The following is a 24,917-nucleotide window of genomic DNA, read 5'->3' as shown; positions in this document are numbered from 1 at the left end:
GAATAATCATAACTAGATCACCACAACTACAGCCAGATCACCACAAATACAGAATGATCACAGCCAGATCACCACAATCACAACCAGATCACCACAAACATAAGCAGATCACCACAACTACAGAATAATCACAGCCAGATCACCACAACTACAGCGAGATCACCACAATCATATATTGCTCATACAATCACATAGCCTGATCACAACAGTAACAAAAAGATCACCACAGTCACAACCAGATCACCACAACCACACAGTATGATCACCACAATCACAATCAGATCACCACAATCACAACCAGATCACCACAACTACAGAATGATCACGACCAGATCACCACAAACATAACCAGATCACCACAAACATAACCACATCACCACAACTACAAAGTGATCACAGCCAGATCACCACTACAGCCAGATCACAGTCAGATCACCACAACTACAGCCAGATCACGATAAACATAACCAGATCATGACAATCATAACCAGATCACCACAAAAACAGCCAGAACACCACAACTACAGCCAGATCACAGCCCGATCACCACAACTACAGCCAGATCACCACAACTACAGCCAGATCACCACAACTACAGAATGATCACAGCCAGATCAGCACAATCACAACCAGATCACCACAACTACAAAATGATCACAGACAGATCACCACAATCACAACCAGATCACCAAAACTACAGAGTGATCACAACTAGATCACCACAATTACAACTAGATCACCGCAAGTACAGAATGATCACAACCAGATCACCACAATCACAACCAGATCACCACAACTACAGCCAGATCACCAAAGTCATATCACCATAACTACAGAGTGATCACAGACAGATCACCGCAATCACAGGCAGATCACCACAACTACAGAGTGATCACAGCCAGATCACCACAACTTCAGCCAGATCACAACCAGATCACCACAACTACAGAATGATCACAACCAGATCACCACAATCACAACCAGATCACCACAACTACAGAGTGATCACAACCAAATCACCACAATCACAACCAGGTCACCACAACTACAGAATGATCACAACCAGATCACCACAAACATAACCAGATCACCACAAACATAACCACATCACCACAACTACAAAGTGATCACAGCCAGATCACCACTACAGCCAGATCACAGCCAGATCACCACAACTACAGCCAGATCACAATAAACATAACCAGATCACGACAATCATAACCAGATCAATACAACAACAGCCAGAACACCACAACTACAGCCAGATCACAGCCCGATCACCACAACTACAGCCAGATCAGCACAATCACAACCAGATCACCACAACTACAAAATGATCACAGACAGATCACCACAATGACAACCAGATCACCACAACTACAGAGTGATCTCAACTAGATCACCACAATTACAACTAGATCACCGCAAGTACAGAATGATCACAACCAGATCACCACAATCACAACCAGATCACCACAACTACAGCCAGATCACCAAAGTCATATCACCATAACTACAGAGTGATCACAGACAGATCACCGCAATCACAGGCAGATCACCACAACTACAGAATGATCACAGGCAGATCACCACAACTACAGAGTGAACACAGCCAGATCACCACAACTACAGCCAGATCACAACCAGATCACCACAACTACAGAATGATCACAACCAGATCACCACAATCACAACCAGATCACCACAACTACAGAGTGATCACAACCAAATCACCACAATCACAACCAGGTCACCACAACTACAGCCAGATCACCACAACTACAGAATGATCACCACAACTACAGAATGATCATAACCAGATCACGACCAAATCACCACAACTACAGCCAGATCACCACAGTCACACAGCCTGATCACCAAAATCACAATCAGATCACCACAACTACAGCGAGATTATTACAAACATAACCAGATCACCACAACTACAGCCAGATCACAACTACAGAATAATCACAACCAGATCGTCACAACTACAACCAGATCACCACAACTACAGAATGATCACAACCAGATCACCACAATCACAACCAGATCACCACAACTACAGAGTGATCACAACCAAATCACCACAATCACAACCAGGTCACCACAACTACAGCCAGATCACCACAACTACAGAATGATCACCACAACTACAGAATGATCATAACCAGATTACGACCAGATCACCACAACTACAGACAGATCACCACAGTCACACAGCCTGATCACCAAAATCACAACCAGATCACCACAACTACAGCGAGATTATTACAAACATAACCAGATCACCACAACTACAGTCAGATCACCACAACTACAGAATGATCACAACCGGATAACCACAATCACAACCAGATCACGACTACAGAATGATCCCAACCAGATCACCACAATCACAACCAGTTCACCACAACTAAAGCCAGATCACCACAGCCAGATCATGACAACTACAGAATGATCACAACCAGATCACCACAATCACAACCAGATCACGACAAACATAACCAGATCACTACAGCTACAGAGTGATCACAGCCAAATCACCACAACTACAGCCAGATCGCAGCCAGATCACCACATCTACAGCCAGATCACCAGACACATAATCAGATCACGACAATCATAACCAGATCACCAGAACTACAGCCTGATCACTAGAGCTACAGCAAGATCAACACAACTACAACGAGATCACCACAACTACAGAATGATCACAGCCAGATCACCACAACTACAGCCAGATCACCACAACTACAGAATGATCACAACCAGATCACCACAACTACAGCCAGATCACCACAACTAAAGCCAGATCACCACAACTACAGAATGATCACAACCAGAGCACTACAACTACAGCCAGATCACCACAACTACAGCCAGTTCACTACAACTACAGCCAGATCACCACAACTACAGAATGATCACAACGAGATCACCACAACTACAACCAGATCACCACAACTACAGAATGATCACAACCAGATCACCACAACTACAGTCAGATCATCACAAATACAACCAGATCACCACAACTACTGAATTATCACAACCAGATCACCACAACTACAGAATGATCACAACCAGATCACCACAACTACAATCAGATCATCACAACTACAACCAGATCACCACAACTACAGAATGATCACAACCAGATCACCACAACTACAACCAGATCACCACAACTACAGAATGATCACAACCAGATCACCACAACTACAGTCAGATCATCACAAATACAGCCAAATCACCACAACTACTGAATTATCACAACCAGATCACCACAACTACAGAATGATCACAACCAGATCACCACAACTACAGTCAGATCATCACAACTACAACCAGATCACCACAACTACAGAATGATCACAACCAGATCACCACAATCACAACCCGATCACCACAACTACAGAATGATCACAACCAGATCATCAGAACTACAGCCAAATCACCATAGCCAGATCACCACAACTACAGAATGATCACAGCCAGATCACCACAATCACAACCAGATCACCACAACTACAGAATGACCACAGCCAGATCACCACAATCACAACCAGATCACCACAGTCACAACCAGATCACGACAAACATAACCAGATCACCACAACTACAGCCAGATCACAGCCAGATCATCAAAACTACAGCGAAAGCACCACAAACATAACCAGATCACAACAATCATAACCAGATTACCACAACTACAGCCAGATCACCACAAACATAACCAGATCACCACAAACATAACCAGATCACAACTACAGCCAGATCACCACAACTACAGCCAGATCACCATAAACATAACCAGATCACAACAATCATAACCAGATCACCACAACAGCCAGATCACCACAACTGCCATATCACAGCCAGATCACCACAACTACAGCCTGATCACCACAACTACTGCCAGATCACCACAACTACAGAATGATCACAGCCAGATCAGCACAATCACAACCAGATCTCCACAACTACACAGTGATCACAGACAGATCACCACAATCACAACCAGATCACCAGAACCACATAGTGATCACAACTAGATCACCACAATTACAGCTAGATAACCACAACTACAGAATGATCACAACCAGATCACCACAATCACAACCAGATCACCACAACTACAGCCAGATCACCACAACTACAGAGTGATCACAGACAGATCACCACAATCACAACCAGATCACCACAACTACAGAATGATAACAGGCAGATCACCACATCTACAGACAGATCACAACAACTACAGCCAGATCACCAAAACTAGAGAATGATCACAACCAGATCACCACAACTACAGAATGATCACAACCAGATCACCACAATGACAACCAGATCACCACAACTACAGCCAGATCACCACAGTCAGATCACCACAACTACAGAGTGATCACAGACAGATCACCACAATCACAGCCAGATCACCACAACTACAGAATGATCACAGGCAGATCACCACAACTATAGAGTGATCACAGCCAGATCTCCACAACTACAGCCAGATCACCACAACTACAGAATGATCATAACTAGTGTTGAGCGAGCACTAAAATGCTCGGGTGCTCGAAGCTCGGGCCAAGCTCACCGTGATACTCGGGTGCTCGACCCGAGCAACGAGCCCAATGTTAGTCTATGGGAGACCCGAGCATTTTTGCGGTGGCACCCCCGGCAGTCTAAATAAAAAGTGCCTAAAACGATAGTGACAGTGCTCAAATGACATGGGGACAGCATGGGGATCGCCCCAGGAAGCATTTCTGACCCCCAGGTCACTGCTGTCAACAACGTGGTCAGAGGTATTAAGCCACTTTTACGGGCTCACAATAAAACATTCCAAAAACGAAAGTAAAACTGCTTTCCTGTGAAATATGTTAAGGAACATCCTTTCCAGGGTAAAGACTTGTGTATAAGGTAAAATAAATAACCAAAAACAAAAATACTCCTCCACACCTTGGGCTATGTTCACAAGTAGCATTTTTTATGCGTTTTTGCACTTTTTCATTGCTTTCAACCGTGACAAATGCATTCACCGGGAAATGTCATTTTAACATTTTACAACCTTATCTGGCCATGTGGTGTGGGACACATGCATACAGTGCTGAAAAGACATGGGACCAGCATGGGGAAGACCCCTGGAAGCATCTCTGACACCCAGGTCACTGCCTAAAAGTGTGCCCATCAGAAGTGATCCTTGCCGCATCAAAAGATGTAGACTTGCAACTATCCCCGTGCAAGTCCTTGTCCCAAGGCAGTGTTCAATTGTACCTTCCCATTCCTTGCAATACAAGTGCAAGTATGCAGCCTGCCACCCACCCACCCCATACCATACTGCTTGCTTGCACTTGAAATGGGGCCTTTTAGTTTGGAGGAGGCCGAAGCTGGCCACTACCTCATGGCTGCTTTGGCAGCGAGGTATCCATACTCAGTCCCCAGCCGCCCGGCGGCCGGGTGTCCACGCTCGGTCCCCAGCCGCCAGTGGGCGGCTGGGTGTCCATACTCGGTCCCCAGCCGCCCCGCGGCCGGATGTCCACACACGGTACCCAGCCGCCTGGGGGCAGCCGGATGTCTATAAACGGTCCCCAGCCGCCCCTATTTCTCCTGTCAACTTCCCTCCCACACTTTTCTTAGCCCGGCCTGCTTTAGGGCAGCATTGGACGAGCCCACCAGAGAACCAGACTCCTCCGGTGGACCCTGGCTTCTCCATCAGGGGAGTTGAGAGTGCCAAGGTGAGGAGCATGATGATGATTATAGAAGTTAGCATCTGCTTTGTATTCTTGGAATGCAAGCGTAAGTGTGCAGCCTGCCACCCACCCACCCCCAGGCTGCAATACCATACTGCTTGCTTGCATTTGAAATGGGGCCTTTAAGTTTGGAGGAGGCCGAAGCTGGCCACTACCTCATGGCTGCTTCCGCAGCGAGATATCCATACTCAGTCCCCAGCCGCCCCTATTTGTCCCGGTGTGCCTTATACATAAGATTAAGCGCGCATACCAAAACATTACCTGTGCCCTCCCCAGTGCATTTAGTGGGAAGGACAGCCTATTCCACTGTAGTGTGTGCATGCCAAACCCCTGTTCATGGTACATGCGAAGATGCCTCCCACCCTGCACCTGTCGTTGCAGACTTGCAACTATCCTCGTTCAAGTCCTTGTCCCAGGGCAGTGTTCAATTATACCTCTCCCATTCCTTGCAATGCAAGCGCAAGTATGCAGCCTGCCACCCAGCCACCCCCAGGCTGCAATACCATACTGCTTGCTTGCACTTGAAATTGGGCCTTTTAGGCATGTGGAGGCGGAATCTGGCCACCACGTCATGGCTGCGTTGGCGGCCTGGTATCCATACTCAGTCCCCAGCCGCCCGGCGGCCGGGTGTCCACACTCGGTCCCCAGCCGCCTGGGGTCAGCCGGGTGTCCATAAACGGTCCCCAACCGCCCCTATTTCTCCTGTCAACTTCCCCCCAAACACTTTTCTTAGCCCGGCCTGCTTTTGGGCAGCATTGGATGAGCCCACCAGAAAACCAGACTCCTCCGGTGGGCCCTGGCTTCTCCATCAGGGGAGGAAGGCTTTCCAAAAATTATGAGGAACTGCAATGCCCCTTGAAACAGACGTGGATTACAGCATACTAAAAAACTTCTACCCATTATTGGGGAGTGGGTCTCCCTTAGTTTTCGCCTATGCATTGAAAAGCAAAAGCTGACTAAAATTAGGAGGAAATGCAATGCCCCTGGGAAAAGTGGTGGAGGTCACAGTAGCTTAACAAGACGGTTTTAATGCCCCTTGGAAGAATGGTGGAGGTCGCAGTAGCGTAACAAGAAGGTTTAAATGCCCCTTGGAAGAATGGTGGAGGTCGCAGTAGCTTAACAAGATGGTTTTAATGCCCCTTGGAGACGTGGTGGAGGTCACAGTAGCTTAACAAGACGGTTTTAATGCCCCTGGGAAGAATGGTGGAGGTCGCAGTAGCTTAACAAGACGGTTTTAATGCCCCTGGGAAAAGTGGTGGAGGTCGCAGTAGCTTAACAAGACGGTTTTAATGCCCCTTGGAAGAATGGTGGAGGTCGCAGTAGCTTAACAAGACGGTTTTAATGCCCCTTACAAGAGCCATGCAGTACAGCATATTAAAAACATTATTCCCATTATTGGGGAGTGGGTTCTTTGCCTATGCCTTCCAAGCAAAAGCTGCCAAAAATTAGGACAGAGGAACTTGCAATGCTGGCAACACGGACCACGGTCACCCTGGTGGTATAGTGGTGGTGGAGGCTGAGGATAAGGAGAAGAGCAAAATACAGCCGAAATGAGGAAGCGTATACCCATGTGTGGGTGTGAAGCGGTGCATGGGAATAGACCTCCCGAAATAACACAGTGGATTTGACTTTATGTTACTCTGCTGTCATTTGGTGGTGATGAGAAGTCTGGCCCAATCCAGCCCTTGTTCATTTTAATAAGCGTCAGCTTGTCAGCAATGTCAGTTGACAGGCGAGTGCGCTTATCAGTTATAATTCCCCCAGCGGCACTAAAACCACGCTCCGATAACGCGCTATCTGCAGGGCAGGCCAGGACCTCCAAGGCGTACAGAGTGAGTTCATTCCAAGTGTCCAGCTTGGATACCCAATAATTAAAAGGCACAGAGGAATCACGAGGATTCTGGTACGGTCGGCAAGGGACTCCCTCATCATCTTTTGAAACTTTCCACGTCTTGTGAGAGTACCCCGCGCCTCAGGGCCTGTAAGCTGGACGGGTCTCAGAAAACTGTCCCAGAATGTTGACAGTGTTCCCCTGCCTCTGCTGGATTGGAGTTGCGTCTCTCTCGCCTGAACGCCTTGGTTGGTCAACGAACTGTGACCTCTGCCGCTAGTGTGTTCAGATGGGAATTTTTTTAACAGTTCTGCAGCAAGGGCCTTCTGGTACTGCCACATTTTTGTAGACCTGTCCACCTCAGGAATAAGAGAGTGAAAGTTCTCCTTGTAGCGGGGGTCTAAAAGTGTCACCAACCAGTAATGACTGTCACCCAACATTTTGACAGTGCGAGGGTCACGGTTAAGGCAGCGTAACATAAAGTCAGCCATGCGTGCCAGACTGGTAACGAGCAAGACTTCCGTGTCCTCACCAAGATGACGACTGACCATGCTCTCCTCCTCTTCCTCTTTCTCCTCCCCCCTGTCCTCAGGCCACCCACGCTGAACAGACTGTATGACAGTTGTACAGGTACTACCGTCTACAGCGCATGATACCAGCTCCTGTTCTTCCTCCTCCTCCTCCTCTCCCTCATTGTCCCCCAATGCACGTTGGGATGAGATGAGGCTGGGCTGTGTGTAATCGACCGCTACGGCTTCTTGATCCATCTCATCATACTCTGGATGCAATGCCTCCTCTTTAATTCTCTGCAGAGAGCGTTGCAAAAGACAGACAAGTGGGATGCTGACGCTAATGATGGCGTCATCACCACTCACCATCTTGGTGGACTCCTCAAAGTTTGTCAGGATGGTACATATGTCAGACATCCAGGTCCAGTCATGAGGTCTTATGTTTGGAGTCTGACCTGAATATCAACGACCTCGTTGCAGCTGGTACTCCACAACTGCTCTCTTCTGCTCACAAATTCTTTGCAACATGTGGAGGGTAGAGTTCCAACGTGTGGGGACATCACACACCAGTCGGTGTGACGGAAGCTGCAAACGCTGATGCAACACAGCAAGGGCGGCGGAAGCTGTAGTCGACTTCCGAAAATGAGCTGACAGGCGGCTTTCTTTGACGAGCAGATCTGGCAACTCAGGGTACGATTTAAGAAACCGCTGAACCACGAGGTTAAGCACATGAGCCAGGCATGGTACGTGTGTGACCTCGCCTCGCCTCAGAGCCGCCACCAGGTTACGGCCATTGTCACACACGACCATGCCTGGATGTAGGTTCAGCGGTCTCAGCCACAGATCTGCCTGCTCTTTCACAGCTGTCTACAACTCACAAGCAGTGTGAGGTTTCTCACCTAGGCTTATGAGTTTCAGCACAGCCTGTTGCCGCTTGGCTGAGGCAGTACTGCAGTGCTTCCAGCTTGTAACTGATGTGGTGATATCTGAGATGGAGCCTGAACATGAGGAGGAGGAGGAGGATGATGCGCAGGAGCTGTACACTGTGGGGGCAACTCCGACTAACATAGGGCCCGTAATCCTCGGTGTGGGGAGGATGTGTTCCATTCCAAGGTCCAACTGGGTCCCGGCTTCCACTATGTTTACCCAGTGTGCCGTCAGGGAGATGTACCGTCCCTGGCCACAAGCACTTGTCCACGTGTCCATTGTCAGGTGGACTCTCCCAGTAACTGCGTTGTTGAGGGCACGGCAGATGTTTTGGGACACGTGCTTGGGAAATGCGGGGATGGCACACCAGGCAAAATAGTGTCGGCTGGGGACCGAGTACCGAGGGACGGCCACCGCCATAAGGTTGCGGAAGGATTCCGTCTCCACCAGCCTAAAAGGCAGCATTTCCAACGCAAGCAGTCGTGAAATGTGCAAATTTAGGACTGTGGCCTGTGGGGCGTTGGCCGCGAATTTGCGCTTTCGTTAAAAGCTCTGGGATATGGACCATTGAACGCTGCGGTGGGACGTGGACGTTGATGCTGTTTCTTGAGAAACTGCCATAGCAAGTGAAGACTGAGAGGAGGGGGCATCTTTGCATGCAGTATGGACAGGGGATTGCCTTGCACGCACAACAGGGGGTTCTCTTACATGCACAAAAGCGGAAGAAGCAGTGGTGACACCCGCTGACACTGGTCCTGGACCCTGGGGTTCGCCCCACAGAGTCAGGTGCTTTGCTGACATGTGCCTGATCATGCTGGTGGTGGTCAGGCTGGTAGTTTTGTCACCCCTGCTGATGCTGGCCTGGCAAGTGGTACAAATGGCCTGTTTGGGGTTATCAGCAGAGTCTTTAAAAAAATTACAGACTCTGGAAGACCTAACAGTTGTACTGGCAACGTCCCTCGTATTGGTGTTACGGGGAACGGTTGCCCGCCTTCTGTCTACGGCCACCACACTGCTTCTTCCTGCCTGTTGGGGTACTCTGCCTCCCTCCCCCTGTGTGCTGCTGGCCTCGCTCTGCGTGTCCTCCTGCCACGTTGGGTCAGTTACTAGATCATCCACCACCACCTCCTCCTCTTCCACTTGCGCACCACGATGCTCCTCCTCACTTCGTGGCAATTGTGTCTCGTCATCGTCCACCTCTTGTGACAAATTGCCAGCGTCGACTTCCTGTGGCTGTGGCTGTTCAAATATTTGGGCATCGCTACATGGGATCTCCTCTTCCACCACTTCAAGCGGAGCAGGCGAGGGGCACAAATCTGGAAATGGACCAGTGAACAGCTCTTCAGAGTGTCCAAGTGTGGGATCAATTGCTGTCTGACCACACTCGGCATGGTGGGAGGAAGGAGCATCAGGGTGAGGAGGAGTATGCGGTCGAGACTCATGGCTACTAAGAGTCGACCATGTGGAAGACAGACCGGAGGTGGTGGTGCCCAGGTAACTGGAAGTATTGTCTGCTATCCAATTAATAACCTGTTCACACTGATCAGTTCTCAATACTGGTGTTGTTCTGTGCTTCCCTAGTAATTCGGTCAAGAAGTGGGAGCGAGAAGATGTGGCTGTTGGTTGTGGCACATTTTCACCTTGGCCACTGCCCCATCCTCTACACACACCATCACCAGAACGTCCAGTTCCACGTCCCTTGCCACGCGCCGTGCCCATTGTAAAGGAAGTAAAATAGCTTACACTTGCACTATCAATGGAAAAAGGGTAATAAAGAGTAGATTAGAACCGTGGAAGAGGAAAACCACAGTTCTATTTCTCTGGCCTACACCCGACTCTTTTAAACAGATATATTGGTGTCTGAACAGTCAGGGAGACACTATTACAGTTTTTTTTATGGTAAAAAATACCAAAAACAGAGATTTGACCCGTGGAACTGCAAAACCACACTTCTGTTTCTTGGGCCTACACCAGACTATTTTAAAAAGATATACTGGTGTCTGAACAGTCACAGACACACTCCATTTTTTTTGGGGGGGGTTGGAATACCAAAATGTTAATAAGACGTGTATTTGTACAGTCTGACTGAGGAAAAAAAAAGGATTTAGATGAAAAAAAAAAGGATTTTTCCTGGCTCCTGAGACCGGGGGATAAGTCTAGCAATGTGACGAGCAGGAGCACACAGGACTGTAATGCAGCGTTTGCTGGTATAACCACTGCGTCTCCTATACTGCCTGCCTGCCTGCCTGGTATCTGGGATGGATATTAGTCCTCAGAAGGACTGTTTGTTTGATCTGGCAGCCTTTACAGACCCTACACTAACTATTTCGCAGTTTATATCTCTCCCTAAATCAGCAGCGCTGTCCCTACACTGTCTGATCCGGAGCGACTGTGTCCAAGATGGCGGCGCCCCGTTTTAAATACTCGAGGTGACGCTATGCGGCCAGCCAATCACTGTAATGCCCACAAACAACATGGCTGCAGCATTACAGTGACTGGCTGGCAATCCCTGCATGTTCAATGGCTTTGTAAAGAGCGCCAAACATGCAGGGCGGAGACCTGAGCTCCCGCCCGAGTAACCCGGAAATGCTCGGTGCTCGCCGAACATCCCGAGTAGTGAGATGCTCGAGCATGCTCGCTCAACACTACTCAGCACCAATCTCCATCCATCCTGTATGACCCCAATATACAGCAGCCTAGATCTCCATCCATCCTGTATGACCCCAATATACAGCAGCCTAGATCTCCATCCATCCTGTATGACCCCAATATACAGCAGCCTAGGTCTCCATCCATCCTGTATGACCCCAATATACAGCAGCCTAGATCTCCATCCATCCTGTATGACCCCAATATACAGCAGCCTAGATCTCCATCCATCCTGTATGACCCCAATATACAGCAGCCTAGATCTCCACCCATCCTGTGTGACCCCAATATACAGCAGCCTAGATCTCCATCCATCCTGTATGACCCCAATATACAGCAGCCTAGGTCTCCATCCATCCTGTATGACCCCAATATACAGCAGCCTAGATCTCCATCCATCCTGTATGACCCCAATATACAGCAGCCTAGATCTCCATCCATCCTGTATGACCCCAATATACAGCAGCCTAGATCTCCATTCATCCTGTATGACCCCAATATACAGCAGCCTAGGTCTCCATCCATCCTGTATGACCCCAATATACAGCAGCCTAGATCTCCATCCATCCTGTATGACCCCAATATACAGCAGCCTAGATCTCCATCCATCCTGTATGACCCCGATATACAGCAGCCTAGATCTCCATCCATCCTGTATGACCCCAATATACAGCAGCCTAGATCTCCATCTATCCTGTATGACCCCAATATACAGCAGCCTAGATCTCCATCCATCCTGTATGTCCCCAATATACAGCAGCCTAGATCTCCATTCATCCTGTATGACCCCAATATACAGCAGCCTAGGTCTCCATCCATCCTGTATGACCCCGATATACAGCAGCCTAGATCTCCATCCATCCTGTATGACCCCAATATACAGCAGCCTAGATCTCCATTCATCCTGTATGACCCCAATATACAGCAGCCTAGGTCTCCATTCATCCTCTATGACCCCAATATACAGCAGCCTAGATCTCCATCCATCCTGTATGACCCCAATATACAGCAGCCTAGATCTCCATCCATCCTGTATGACCCCAATATACAGCAGCCTAGATCTCCATCCATCCTGTATGACCCCAATATACAGCAGCCTAGATCTCCATCCATCCTGTATGACCCCAATATACAGCAGCGTAGATCTCCATTCATCCTCTATGACCCCAATATACAGCAGCCTAGATCTCCATCTATCCTGCTTGACCCCAATATACAGCAGCCTAGATCTCCATCTATCCTGTATGACCCCAATATACAGCAGCCTAGATCTCCATCCATCCTGTATGACCCCAATATACAGCAGCCTAGATCTCCATCCATCCTGTATGACCCCAATATACAGCAGCCTAGATCTCCATCCATCCTGTATGACCCCAATATACAGCAGCCTAGATCTCCATTCATCCTGTATGACCCCAATATACAGCAGCCTAGGTCTCCATCCATCCTGTATGACCCCAATATACAGCAGCCTAGATCTCCATCCATCCTGTATGACCCCAATATACAGCAGCCTAGAACTCCATCCATCCTGTATGACCCCAATATACAGCAGCCTAGATCTCCATCCATCCTGTATGTCCCCAATATACAGCAGCCTAGATCTCCATCCATCCTGTATGACCCCAATATACAGCAGCCTAGATCTCCATCCATCCTGTATGACCCCAATATACAGCAGCCTAGATCTCCATTCATCCTGTATGACCCCAATATACAGCAGCCTAGGTCTCCATCCATCCTGTATGACCCCAATATACAGCAGCCTAGATCTCCATTCATCCTCTATGACCCCAATATACAGCAGCCTAGATCTCCATCCATCCTGTATGACCCCAATATACAGCAGCCTAGATCTCCATTCATCCTGTATGACCCCAATATACAGCAGCCTAGGTCTCCATCCATCCTGTATGACCCCAATATACAGCAGCCTAGATCTCCATTCATCCTCTATGACCCCAATATACAGCAGCCTAGATCTCCATCCATCCTGTATGACCCCAATATACAGCAGCCTAGATCTCCATCCATCCTGTATGACCCCAATATACAGCAGCCTAGATCTCCATCCATCCTGTATGACCCCAATATACAGCAGCCTAGATCTCCATCCATCCTGTATGACCCCAATATACAGCAGCGTAGATCTCCATTCATCCTCTATGACCCCAATATACAGCAGCCTAGATCTCCATCCATCCTCTATGACCCCAATATACAGCAGCCTAGATCTCCATCCATTCTGTATGACCTCAATATACAGCAGCCTAGATCTCCATCTATCCTGTATGACCCCAATATAAAGCAGCCTAGATCTCCATCCATCCTGTATGACCCCAATATACAGCAGCCTAGATCTCCATCTATCCTGTATGACCCCAATATACAGCAGCCTAGATCTCCATTCATCCTGTATGACCCCAATATACAGCAGCCTAGATCTCCATCCATCCTGTATGATCCCAATATACAGCAGCCTAGATCTCCATCCATCCTGTATGACCCCAATATACAGCAGCCTAGATCTCCACCCATCCTGTGTGACCCCAATATACAGCAGCCTAGATCTCCATCCATCCTGTATGACCCCAATATACAGCAGCCTAGATCTCCATTCATCCTGTATGACCCCAATATACAGCAGCCTAGATCTCCATCCATCCTGTATGACCCCAATATACAGCAGCCTAGATCTCCATTCATCCTGTATGACCCCAATATACAGCAGCCTAGGTCTCCATCCATCCTGTATGACCCCAATATACAGCAGCCTAGATCTCCATTCATCCTCTATGACCCCAATATACAGCAGCCTAGATCTCCATCCATCCTGTATGACCCCAATATACAGCAGCCTAGATCTCCATCCATCCTGTATGACCCCAATATACAGCAGCCTAGATCTCCATCCATCCTGTATGACCCCAATATACAGCAGCCTAGATCTCCATCCATCCTGTATGACCCCAATATACAGCAGCCTAGATCTCCATTCATCCTCTATGACCCCAATATACAGCAGCCTAGATCTCCATCCATCCTCTATGACCCCAATATACAGCAGCCTAGATCTCCATCTATCCTGTATGACCCCAATATACAGCAGCCTAGATCTCCATTCATCCTCTATGACCCCAATATACAGCAGCCTAGATCTCCATCCATCCTGTATGACCCCGATATACAGCAGCCTAGATCTCCATCTATCCTGCTTGACCCTAATATACAGCAGCCTAGATCTCCATCCATCCTGTATGACCCCAATATACAGCAGCCTAGATCTCCATCCATCCTGTATGACCCCAATATACAGCAGCCTAGATCTCCATCCATCCTGTATGACCCCGATATACAGCAGCCTAGATCTCCATCTATCCTGTATGACCCCAATATACAGCAGCGTAGATCTCCATCCATCCTGTATGACCCCAATATACAGCAGCCTAGATCTCCATCCATCCTGTATGACCCCAATATACAGCAGCCTAGATCTCCATCTATCCTGTATGACCCCAATATACAGCAGCGTAGATCTCCATCCATCCTGTATGACCCCGATATACAGCAGCCTAGATCTCCATCCATCCTGTATGACCCCGATATACAGCAGCCTAGATCTCCATCCATCCTGTATGACCCCAATATACAGCAGCCTAGATCTCCATCCATCCTGTATGACCCCAATATACAGCAGCCTAGATCTCCATCCATCCTGTATGACCCCAATATACAGCAGCCTAGATCTCCATCTATCCTGTATGACCCCAATATACAGCAGCCTAGATCTCTATCCATCCTGTATGACCCCAATATACAGCAGCCTAGATCTCCATTCATCCTGTATGACCCCGATATACAGCAGCCTAGGTCTCCATCCACCCTGTATGACCCCAATATACAGCAGCCTAGATCTCCATCCATCCTGTATGACCCCAATATACAGCAGCCTAGATCTCCATCCATCCTGTATGACCCCAATATACAGCAGCCTAGATCTCCATCCATCCTGTATGACCCCAATATACAGCAGCCTAGATCTCCATCCATCCTGTATGACCCCAATATACAGCAGCCTAGATCTCCATCCATCCTGTATGCCCCCAATATACAGCAGCCTAGATCTCCATCCATCCTGTATGACCCCAATATACAGCAGCCTAGATCTCCACCCATCCTGTGTGACCCCAATATACAGCAGCCTAGATCTCCATCCATCCTGTATGACCCCAATATACAGCAGCCTAGATCTCCATTCATCCTGTATGACCCCAATATACAGCAGCCTAGGTCTCCATCCATCCTGTATGACCCCAATATACAGCAGCCTAGATCTCCATTCATCCAGTATGACCCCAATATACAGCAGCCTAGGTCTCCATCCATCCTGTATGACCCCAATATACAGCAGCCTAGATCTCCATTCATCCTCTATGACCCCAATATACAGCAGCCTAGATCTCCATCCATCCTGTATGACCCCAATATACAGCAGCCTAGATCTCCATCCATCCTGTATGACCCCAATATACAGCAGCCTAGATCTCCATCCATCCTGTATGACCCCAATATACAGCAGCCTAGATCTCCATCCATCCTGTATGACCCCAATATACAGCAGCGTAGATCTCCATTCATCCTCTATGACCCCAATATACAGCAGCCTAGATCTCCATCCATCCTCTATGACCCCAATATACAGCAGCCTAGATCTCCATCCATTCTGTATGACCTCAATATACAGCAGCCTAGATCTCCATCTATCCTGTATGACCCCAATATAAAGCAGCCTAGATCTCCATCCATCCTGTATGACCCCAATATACAGCAGCCTAGATCTCCATCTATCCTGTATGACCCCAATATACAGCAGCCTAGATCTCCATTCATCCTGTATGACCCCAATATACAGCAGCCTAGATCTCCATCCATCCTGTATGATCCCAATATACAGCAGCCTAGATCTCCATCCATCCTGTATGACCCCAATATACAGCAGCCTAGATCTCCATTCATCCTCTATGACCCCAATATACAGCAGCCTAGATCTCCATCCATCCTGTATGACCCCAATATACAGCAGCCTAGATCTCCACCCATCCTGTGTGACCCCAATATACAGCAGCCTAGATCTCCATCCATCCTGTATGACCCCAATATACAGCAGCCTAGATCTCCATTCATCCTGTATGACCCCAATATACAGCAGCCTAGGTCTCCATCCATCCTGTATGACCCCAATATACAGCAGCCTAGATCTCCATTCATCCTGTATGACCCCAATATACAGCAGCCTAGGTCTCCATCCATCCTGTATGACCCCAATATACAGCAGCCTAGATCTCCATTCATCCTCTATGACCCCAATATACAGCAGCCTAGATCTCCATCCATCCTGTATGACCCCAATATACAGCAGCCTAGATCTCCATCCATCCTGTATGACCCCAATATACAGCAGCCTAGATCTCCATCCATCCTGTATGACCCCAATATACAGCAGCCTAGATCTCCATCCATCCTGTATGACCCCAATATACAGCAGCCTAGATCTCCATTCATCCTCTATGACCCCAATATACAGCAGCCTAGATCTCCATCCATCCTCTATGACCCCAATATACAGCAGCCTAGATCTCCATCCATCCTGTATGACCCCAATATACAGCAGCCTAGATCTCCATTCATCCTCTATGACCCCAATATACAGCAGCCTAGATCTCCATCCATCCTGTATGACCCCGATATACAGCAGCCTAGATCTCCATCTATCCTGCTTGACCCTAATATACAGCAGCCTAGATCTCCATCCATCCTGTATGACCCCAATATACAGCAGCCTAGATCTCCATCCATCCTGCATGACCCCAATATACAGCAGCCTAGATCTCCATCCATCCTGTATGACCCCAATATACAGCAGCCTAGATCTCCATCCATCCTGTATGACCCCAATATACAGCAGCCTAGATCTCCATTCATCCTCTATGACCCCAATATACAGCAGCCTAGATCTCCATCCATCCTCTATGACCCCAATATACAGCAGCCTAGATCTCCATCCATTCTGTATGACCTCAATATACAGCAGCCTAGATCTCCATCTATCCTGTATGACCCCAATATACAGCAGCCTAGATCTCCATCTATCCTGTATGACCCCAATATACAGCAGCCTAGATCTCCATCCATCCTGAATGACCCCAATATACAGCAGCCTAGATCTCCATCCATCCTGTATGACCCCAATATACAGCAGCCTACATCTCCATCCATCCTGTATGACCCCAATATACAGCAGCCTACATCTCCATCCATCCTGTATGACCCCAATATACAGCAGCCTAGATCTGCATCCACCCTGTATGACCCCAATGTACAGCAGCCTAGATCTCCATCTATCCTGTATGACCCCAATATACAGCAGCCTAGATCTCCATCCATCCTGCATAACCCCAATATACAGCAGCCTAGATCTCCATCCATCCTGCATGACCCCAATATACAGCAGCCTAGATCTCCATCCATCCTGTATGACCCCAATATACAGCAGCCTAGATCTCCATCCATCCTGTATGACCCCAATATACAGCAGCCTAGATCTCCATCTATCCTGTATGACCCCAATGTACAGCAGCCTAGATCTCCATCCATCCTGTATGACCCCAATATACAGCAGCCTAGATCTCCATCCATCCTGCATAACCCCAATATACAGCAGCCTAGATCTCCATCCATCCTGTATGACCCCAATATACAGCAGCCTAGATCTCCATCTATCCTGTATGACCCCAATATACAGCAGCCTAGATCTCCATCCATCCTGTATGTCCCCAATATACAGCAGCCTAGATCTCCATCCATCCTGTATGACCCCAATATACAGCAGCCTAGATCTCGATCCTTCCTGTATGACCCCAATATACAGCAGCCTAGATCTCGATCCTTCCTGTATGACCCCAATATACAGCAGCCTAGATCTCCATCTATCCTGTATGACCCCAATATACAGCAGCCTAGATCTCCATCCATCCTGTATGTCCCCAATATACAGCAGCCTAGATCTCCATCCATCCTGTATGACCCCAATATACAGCAGCCTAGATCTCCATCCATCCTGTATGACCCCAATATACAGCAGCCTAGATCTCCATCCATCCTGTATGTCCCCAATATACAGCAGCCTAGATCTCCATCCATCCTGTATGACCCCAATATACAGCAGCCTTGATCTCCATCCATCCTGTATGACCCCAATATACAGCAGCCTAGATCTCCATCCATCCTGTATGACCTCAATATACAGCAGCCTAGATCTCTATCCATCCTGTATGACCTCAATATACAGCAGCCTAGGTCTCCATCCACCCTGTATGACCCCAATGTACAGCAGCCTAGATCTCCATCTATCCTGTATGACCCCAATATACAGCAGCCTAGATCTCCATCCATCCTGTATGACCCCAATATACAGCAGCCTAGATCTCCATCCATCCTGTATGACCCCAATATACAGCAGCCTAGATCTCCATCTATCCTGTATGACCCCAATATACAGCAGCCTAGATCTCCATCCATCCTGTATGACCTCAATATACAGCAGCCTAGATCTCCATCTATCCTGTATGACCCCAATATACAGCAGCCTAGATCTCCATCCACCCTGTATGACCCCAATGTACAGCAGCCTAGATCTCCATCTATCCTGTATGACCCCAATATACAGCAGCCTAGATCTCCATCCATCCTGTATGACCCCAATATACAGCAGCCTAGATCTCCATCCATCCTGTATGACCCCAATATACAGCAGCCTAGATCTCCATCCATCCTGTATGACCCCAATATACAGCAGCCTAGATCTCCATCCATCCTGTATGACCCCAATGTACAGCAGCCTAGATCTCCATCCATCCTGTATGACCCCAATATACAGCAGCCTAGATCTCCATCTATCCTGTATGACCCCAATATACAGCAGCATAGATCTCCATCCATCCTGTATGACCCCAATATACAGCAGCCTAGATCTCCATCCATCCTGTATGACCCCAATATACAGCAGCCTAGATCTCCATCTATCCTGCTTGACCCCAATATACAGCAGCCTAGATCTCCATCCATCCTGTATGACCCCAAAATACAGCAGCCTAGATCTCCATCCATCCTGTATGACCCCGATATACAGCAGCCTAGATCTCCATCCATCCTGTACGACCCCAATATACAGCAGCCTAGATCTCCATCTATCCTGCTTGACCCCAATATACAGCAGCCTAGATCTCCATCCATCCTGTATGACCCCAATATACAGCAGCCTAGATCTCCATCTATCCTGCTTGACCCCAATATACAGCAGCCTAGATCTCCATCTATCCTGTATGACCCCAATATACAGCAGCCTAGATCTCCATCCATCCTGTATGACCCCAATATACAGCAGCCTAGATCTCCATCCATCCTGTATGACCCCAATATACAGCAGCCTAGATCTCCATCCATCCTGTATGACCCCAATATACAGCAGCCTAGATCTCCATCTATCCTGCTTGACCCCAATATACAGCAGCCTAGATCTCCATCCATCCTGTATGACCCCAATATACAGCAGCCTAGATCTCCATCTATCCTGTATGACCCCAATATACAGCAGCCTAGATCTCCATCCATCCTGTATGACCCCAATATACAGCAGCCTAGATCTCCATCCATCCTGTATGACCCCAATATACAGCAGCCTAGATCTCCATCTATCCTGCTTGACCCCAATATACAGCAGCCTAGATCTCCATCCATCCTGTATGACCCCAATATACAGCAGCCTAGATCTCCATCCATCCTGTATGACCCCAATATATAGCAGCCTAGATCTCCATCCATCCTGTATGACCCCGATATACAGCAGCCTAGATCTCCATCCATCCTGTATGACCCCAATGTACAGCAGCCTAGATCTCCATCCACCCTGTATGACCCCAATATACAGCAGCCTAGATCTCCATCCATCCTGTATGACCCCAATATACAGCAGCCTAGATCTCCATCCATCCTGTATGACCCCAATATACAGCAGCCTAGATCTCCATCTATCCTGCTTGACCCCAATATACAGCAGCCTAGATCTCCATCCATCCTGTATGACCCCAATATACAGCAGCCTAGATCTCCATCTATCCTGCTTGACCCCAATATACAGCAGCCTAGATCTCCATCTATCCTGTATGACCCCAATATACAGCAGCCTAGATCTCCATCCATCCTGTATGACCCCAATATACAGCAGCCTAGATCTCCATCCATCCTGTATGACCCCAATATACAGCATCCTAGATCTCCATCCATCCTGTATGACCCCAATATACAGCAGCCTAGATCTCCATCTATCCTGCTTGACCCCAATATACAGCAGCCTAGATCTCCATCCATCCTGTATGACCCCAATGTACAGCAGCCTAGATCTCCATCTATCCTGTATGACCCCAATATACAGCAGCCTAGATCTCCATCCATCCTGTATGACCCCAATATACAGCAGCCTAGATCTCCATCCACCCTGTATGACCCCAATATGCAGCAGCCTAGATCTCCATCCATCCTGTATGACCCCAATATACAGCAGCCTAGATCTCCATCCATCCTGTATGACCCCAATATACAGCAGCCTAGATCTCCATCTATCCTGCTTGACCCCAATATACAGCAGCCTAGATCTCCATCCATCCTGTATGACCCCAATATACAGCAGCCTAGATCTCCATCTATCCTGTATGACCCCAATATACAGCAGCCTAGATCTCCATCCATCCTGTATGACCCCAATATACAGCAGCCTAGATCTCCATCCATCCTGTATGACCCCAATATACAGCAGCCTAGATCTCCATCCATCCTGTATGACCCCAATATACAGCAGCCTAGATCTCCATCCATCCTGTATGACCCCAATATACAGCAGCCTAGATCTCCATCTATCCTGCTTGACCCCAATATACAGCAGCCTAGATCTCCATCTATCCTGTATGACCCCAATATACAGCAGCCTAGATCTCCATCCATCCTGTATGACCCCAATATACAGCAGCCTAGATCTCCATCCATCCTGTATGACCCCAATATACAGCAGCCTAGATCTCCATCCATCCTGTAGGACCCCAATATACAGCAGCCTAGATCTCCATCTATCCTGTATGACCCCAATATACAGCAGCGTAGATCTCCATCCATCCTGTATGACCCCAATATACAGCAGCCTAGATCTCCATCCATCCTGTATGACCCCGATATACAGCAGCCTAGATCTCCATCTATCCTGTATGACCCCAATATACAGCAGCCTAGATCTCCATCCATCCTGTATGACCCCAATATACAGCAGCCTAGATCTCCATCCATCCTGTATGACCCCAATATACAGCAGCCTAGAACTCCATCCATCCTGTATGACCCCAATATACAGCAGCCTAGATCTCCATCTATCCTGTATGACCCCAATATACAGCAGCCTAGATCTCCATCCATCCTGTATGACCCCAATATACAGCAGCCTAGATCTCCATCTATCCTGCTTGACCCTAATATACAGCAGCCTAGATCTCCATCCATCCTGTATGACCCCAATATACAGCAGCCTAGATCTCCATCCATCCTGTATGACCCCAATATACAGCAGCCTAGATCTCCATCCATCCTGTATGACCCCAATATACAGCAGCCTAGATCTCCATCCATCCTCTATGACCCCAATATACAGCAGCCTAGATCTTCATCCATCCTGTATGACCTCAATATACAGCAGCCTAGATCTCCATCCATCCTGTATGTCCCCAATATACAGCAGCCTAGATCTCCATCCATCCTGTATGACCCCAATGTACAGCAGCCTAGATCTCCATCTATCCTGTATGACCCCAATATACAGCAGCCTAGATCTCCATCCATCCTGTATGACCCCAATATACAGCAGCCTAGATCTCCATCCATCCTGTATGACCCCAATATACAGCAGCCTAGATCTCCATCCATCCTCTATGACCCCAATATACAGCAGCCTAGATCTCCATCCATCCTCTATGACCCCAATATACAGCAGCCTAGATCTCCATCCATCCTGTATGTCCCCAATATACAGCAGCCTAGGTCTCCATCCATCCTGTATGTCCCCAATATACAGCAGCCTAGATCTCCATCCATCCTGTATGACCCCAATGTACAGCAGCCTAGATCTCCATCTATCCTGTATGACCCCAATATACAGCAGCCTAGATCTCCATCCATCCTGTATGACCCCAATATACAGCAGCCTAGATCTCCATCTATCCTGCTTGACCCCAATATACAGCAGCCTAGATCTCCATCCACCCTGTATGACCCCAATGTACAGCAGCCTAGATCTCCATCCATCCTGCATAACCCCAATATACAGCAGCCTAGATCTCCATCTATCCTGTATGACCTCAATATACAGCAGCCTAGATCTCCATCCATCCTGTATGACCTCAATATACAGCAGCCTAGATCTCCATCCATCCTGCATAACCCCAATCTACAGCAGCCTAGATCTCCATCTATCCTGTATGACCTCAATATACAGCAGCCTAGATCTCCATCCATCCTGTATGTCCCCAATATACAGCAGCCTAGATCTCCATCCATCCTGTATGACCCCAATGTACAGCAGCCTAGATCTCCATCCACCCTGTATGACCCCAATATACAGCAGCCTAGATCTCCATCCATCCTGTATGACCCCAATATACAGCAGCCTAGATCTCCATCCATCCTGTATGACCCCAATATACAGCAGCCTAGATCTCCATCTATCCTGCTTGACCCCAATATACAGCAGCCTAGATCTCCATCCATCCTGTATGACCCCAATATACAGCAGCCTAGATCTCCATCCATCCTGTATGACCCCAATATATAGCAGCCTAGATCTCCATCCATCCTGTATGACCCCGATATACAGCAGCCTAGATCTCCATCCATCCTGTATGACCCCAATGTACAGCAGCCTAGATCTCCATCCACCCTGTATGACCCCAATATACAGCAGCCTAGATCTCCATCTATCCTGCTTGACCCCAATATACAGCAGCCTAGATCTCCATCCATCCTGTATGACCCCAATATACAGCAGCCTAGATCTCCATCTATCCTGCTTGACCCCAATATACAGCAGCCTAGATCTCCATCTATCCTGTATGACCCCAATATACAGCAGCCTAGATCTCCATCCATCCTGTATGACCCCGATATACAGCAGCCTAGATCTCCATCCATCCTGAATGACCCCAATATACAGCAGCCTAGATCTCCATCCATCCTGTATGACCCCGATATACAGCAGCCTAGATCTCCATCCATCCTGTATGACCCCAATATACAGCAGCCTAGATCTCCATCTATCCTGCTTGACCCCAATATACAGCAGCCTAGATCTCCATCCATCCTGTATGACCCCAATATACAGCAGCCTAGATCTCCATCTATCCTGCTTGACCCCAATATACAGCAGCCTAGATCTCCATCTATCCTGTATGACCCCAATATACAGCAGCCTAGATCTCCATCCATCCTGTATGACCCCAATATACAGCAGCCTAGATCTCCATCCATCCTGTATGACCCCAATATACAGCAGCCTAGATCTCCATCCATCCTGTATGACCCCAATATACAGCAGCCTAGATCTCCATCTATCCTGCTTGACCCCAATATACAGCAGCCTAGATCTCCATCCATCCTGTATGACCCCAATATACAGCAGCCTAGATCTCCATCTATCCTGTATGACCCCAATATACAGCAGCCTAGATCTCCATCCATCCTGTATGACCCCAATATACAGCAGCCTAGATCTCCATCCATCCTGTATGACCCCAATATACAGCAGCCTAGATCTCCATCCATCCTGTATGACCCCAATATACAGCAGCCTAGATCTCCATCCATCCTGTATGACCCCAATATACAGCAGCCTAGATCTCCATCTATCCTGCTTGACCCCAATATACAGCAGCCTAGATCTCCATCTATCCTGTATGACCCCAATATACAGCAGCCTAGATCTCCATCCATCCTGTATGACCCCAATATACAGCAGCCTAGATCTCCATCCATCCTGTATGACCCCAATATACAGCAGCCTAGATCTCCATCCATCCTGTATGACCCCAATATACAGCAGCCTAGATCTCCATCTATCCTGCTTGACCCCAATATACAGCAGCCTAGATCTCC

This window comes from Phyllobates terribilis, unplaced genomic scaffold (genome assembly GCF_046119375.1).
Source record: "Phyllobates terribilis strain yellow unplaced genomic scaffold, ASM4611937v1 Scaffold_10__3_contigs__length_209671492, whole genome shotgun sequence".
Taxonomy (NCBI): domain Eukaryota; kingdom Metazoa; phylum Chordata; class Amphibia; order Anura; family Dendrobatidae; genus Phyllobates; species Phyllobates terribilis.
This window is presented reverse-complemented; position numbering follows the sequence as displayed.